Here is a 4,573-nt window from a genome sequence, read left to right as displayed (position 1 = left end):
TCAGACCTCCCAGGAAATGCTACTTTGTCATCCGACTTTCTCCCTTTGGCCAACAAACTGTCTCCCTAATTAATGGAAGCTTCTAAGCCTTAAATTATGAGCCAGATGACACAACTTTGCCAAAACGCAGTTGTGCAACTTCAGACACAAACGCTATGTTTGAAACACAGGTGCGGGAGTAGATTTTAATGATAGGATTTGACAGGACTAGTACTTTGGCAGTCCAGCCCCTGTGTGCCTGGCTACTGCAGGTAAGGACCCTGACACCCTTAGCCCCGTGGAGCTGGAGCCTCATGGCTCTCGGCTCTGCGTTGCTGCAGCCTGGGGTGACAGGACACGTTCTGTGATCTCTCTCTTACCGTGATACCCGTGGGAACCGAAGGCAAAACTTGGAAGGGGTGGGCCCCAGGGCTGCTGGGATCACACCTCACACCTGTCAGCAGGGTCGAAGTGGGAGGGCCCTGAGAGGTGACTGCTATAACCCTTTCCCCTCCTCTGGTCAGGGAGCCGTGCCTTCATCCCCTCATAGTACAGGGACAGCGGGTGGTTGCCTCAGAGTCCATTCCTGGCCAGTACATGGAAACCATGGTAACCGATTTATCAGTTACAAAAATTGGAGCCTGTCCCTCTTTGGAACTGGAAAAAAGTCTTTGATGAGATGAAACTTGGAGATACAGGAATGGATCAGCGGCAGCCCCTGCCCTCGGAAGAAGACGCCCTCACTGTGCAGTGCGATAAAGGTTCCTTGCAGATACCGAGTGCTCAGGTGCTGTGGTGGAGCCTACGACCAAGTGAGACAGTTATAGAAACAGTGACATTGAGCCGTGAGGCGCATTACGGCCAGGGGAGGCCGGGGCAGGGAGAATACACAGCAGAGAGGCCCACTTTAGCTCGGGGAGGGGAGGCCCCTCTGCAGACCAGCAGGACATGAACAACTCACTGGGTGAGCAGGGAGGGAGTGGGGTGTTGGTTATGAGGGTAGTGGTGAGGAGTGGGAAGAGATGAGCTCAAGCAATCAGACCGCGGGTTTGACCCCACACATAGTGCAGTGGTAAAGCACTGGGCATTGGGAGCAGGATCCCATGTGGCCACAGTTTGAATACCGGCTTGGTGGCTTGAAAAATACACTGGGTGTGTGTGCATGTGGACCCCAAATCCTAAAATCCTGATAGGATGGATAAATGAAAGAAAAAGAATTGAGGAATGACCATACCCACTGGGGGGGGGGGATGCTTTCTCTGTCTGTCTTTGCCTCTTTCTCTGTCTGTCTGTCTCTCTCTTTTGAACATACACAACTTCCGGTAATAATTTTTTTTCTTTTTTCTTTTTTTTAGAGAGATTTTTGCTATAGGGCGCATGTGCTTACTGGAGAGACAGAAAGTGAGAAATCGCCCCCCCAGGGAGATGGGCATACTGCGCTTCCTTCTCCATTCTCCTCTTGGGACTTTGGCCATGCACGCACATGCACCCAGCATGAGTCTTAAGTCACTGGGTCCAGGACTAGAACCATGGTCAACTACATGGGAATCCAGTGACGTAAGCATTATGCCACCTGCTGATCTCCCTTCTAATAATAATTTTTAAAAAGAGACCAGACCACTCTCTTTGCCACGTCTACTGTGAGGATGAAGACCATTCTCAGCAATCAGACCGTTGACATTCCAGAGAATGTCGACATCACCCTGAAGGGACGCACAGTTATTGTGAAGGGCCCCAGAGGACCTCTGCGGAGGGACTTCAGTCATCAATGTTGAGCTCAGCCTCCTTGGAGAGAAAAAGAAGAGGCTGTGGGTTGACAAATGGTGGGGAAACAGGAAGGGAACTGGCTACCGTTCGCACTCTGTAGTCACACACAGAACGTGATCAAGGGTGTGACACTGGGCTTCCCTTACAAGACGAGGTCTGTGTCCGCTCATTTCCTCATCGTTATTCAGGAGAATGGATGTCTTGTTGAAACCCAAAATTTCTTGGGTGGAAAATACATCTAGGGGGTTCGAATGAGAACAGGTGTTAACTTGTTCAGTAGCTCAAGCCCAGAAAGATGAATTGATCCTTGAAGGCAATGATACTGGACTTGTTTCAAATTCAGCTGCTTTGATACAGCAAGCCACGACAGTTAAAGATAAGGATATAAGAAATTTTGGATAGTATCTATGTCTCTGAGAAGGGTACAGTTCAGGAGGCTCATGAGTCAGATCTAAGAGTTCTCCAGCTACGGCAACAAGTCAGATAATTTCTAAGGTCATCGTATGATATTTTAAAGATAATAATAAAAGACAACAATTGATTTAGGAAAAAATAAAAAAGAAGAGAGAGAGAGAGAGAGGGAGAGACCAGAGAGAGAGAGAGAGAGACCAGACCTCAGGGGGGAACACCAGGCCTTGGCCTTTAACTCATAGGAGTGGGAGCCATTGTGGCTTTAAGCAGGACATAGACAGGTCAGACTGGGGACTCTTCTGGCCACAGGGAGATGATGGAGACCCCCCCGCCCCCCAGAAACAATTGAGCCTGCAAGGGTGAGGCCTGCCTTCTCTCTGCTCTGTCAGCAAAGTTCAGAGTGATGACTCTCAGAAGCTTCCAGCAACAACAGACTGACTCATACCAGGCTGTCCACTGGAATTAAAAATCGAGCTGGGAGGCTCGTGGCCTGCCTCTGCCCTGGACAGACAACAAAAGAACTGCCAGCTGCTTCCCTAAAGCAAGTCAGAAGAAAATCCTCTTCCTCATCCTTACATCCGGGCTCCCTACCTGCCCTCAACTGGGCCAGCTGGCTGTGCCCTCACCTCTGGCTTGTCACAGCCAAAACAATGAGCTGAGACACTTGGGCCATAGTCGAATCCTGCCACATTACCAGTCCTGGCTGGGCAAGAGCCCAGACTTGGGAGACCTCTGTTGCTCTAAGTACCAGAGGAGAAGTTAGGTCTCTGACAGGGCCTTCCTTTCAGCCTCCTTCTTTCCCCCATAACCTTTTCCCTACCAGCCCCCTGACTCCCTCCCCATTGGCTTTTATTTTAAGCCAAGAGAACTGTAAAGGGGATGGAAGTGACACTGTGGACCGATTCCAGAACTCACTCACCCTATGGTCCCTCTAGTGGGAGTGGTCACTGCAGGACTGACAGGCTGTGGCCAAGCTAGGCCAGATGTAGCTCACACCTGCTGTGATCCCCAACTGACAGACCCAGGGACCTGGGGGGTAGATGGCAGTCAGGATGAAAAGAAAAGTCTGGGCTGATCAGAGTTCAAGTCTTGGCCCCTGTGGCTTGGAAGATACCGATGTTGCCTAGGATCCTAAGGCATGGAGAATTGGCAGAAAAAGGATTGCAGTTGACCAGACCCCACTGGGGAGTCTCTTTGTCTCAAGCATGTTGACACACACAGCCTCTCTGGCATTAAAAACAAAACCAAAAAATGGACCAGCCAGTGATGTGGTGATGAGGCAGCCAGATCCTACATGGCCAACTGTGCCATTTGACGCCTAGACCTGGTGGCTTGGAAAACATGCCTGGTAAGTGTTTGTGCATGCCCAAAACCCTGAGAGGAGAACGGACGAGAGGGGACTGCACCATGGCCATCCCTTCTGGGGTGTGCTTCCTCACTCTCTCTTTCTCTCTGCACCACTGTCAGGTCCCTTGATGAAAATAATATTGTTTATCTTAAAAAAAAAAATTGCCAGAGGGCATGTACGCTCGTCAGAGAGAAAGAGGGAGAAGGAAAAAGCACCTCCCAATGATCATGCTACAATCCAGTCCCTTCTCCTCCATTTCTGTCATTATCCTGTGTGTCTGTCAAGCCAGCACTCAAACCACTCCGTCGGTCACACAAGGTCCAGCTACCTTAACTATTAGGCCGCGGAGCCAGCTCTTTTTATGATTGTCGTATACTAATAAAAGTAATATGTCAACTTACTTATATGCCTATTTATTTATTTACTTTTATGCCAGAGGAGCTGTGTGCTTCCACACATGAGAGGAAAAGAGAGAGAAAGCAAGCACTCCCCGCGGGGCCTGGCCACAGCGTTCTCAGTCCCTTTTCCTTCAGTTCTGCATCCTGTCTGCACCCGGGCACTCCTGCACCTGCTTTTCATGCCTTTTTCAAGCCTCCAGAGACCAGGACCTGAACCCTGTCAGCCATGTACCATCCAGCTTCCTCTGCACAGGCGGAGGCTAACAACCACTGTGCTTAGGGCCAACCCTGGTCTGTCAGCTTAGAAGAAGTGTAGACCCATAGAGCGTTATGGTCTCAGAAAACAACATCAACTTATGTCCGTATGTTTGTTATGGAGAAGCATGGCTGGTGAGCAAGAGAAGCCTTCTAACATAAAATATGTCTTTCATGAGGATAACATTTTGTGAAGAATAAGTAGAACAAGTTGAAAGAGAAAAACCAGTGTAAGCTTTCCAAATGTTACAGAGGATCTAATTTAACCGAGATAAATCATGGTTTATACAGATTCCATACAACATTTAGATGTCACTGGGTATATATTAAATGCTATATACTCTTTTTAATCAGCATGTACAATAAACACTGGGCATGACATCCTTCGCAGCTGTTTGAATTTACAGTGAGAAAG

This window comes from Tupaia chinensis, unplaced genomic scaffold (genome assembly GCF_000334495.1).
Source record: "Tupaia chinensis unplaced genomic scaffold, TupChi_1.0 Scaffold000545_1, whole genome shotgun sequence".
Lineage (NCBI taxonomy): Eukaryota > Metazoa > Chordata > Mammalia > Scandentia > Tupaiidae > Tupaia > Tupaia belangeri.
The sequence above is the reverse complement of the archived record's forward strand: the minus strand, read 5'-3'. Positions refer to the sequence as shown.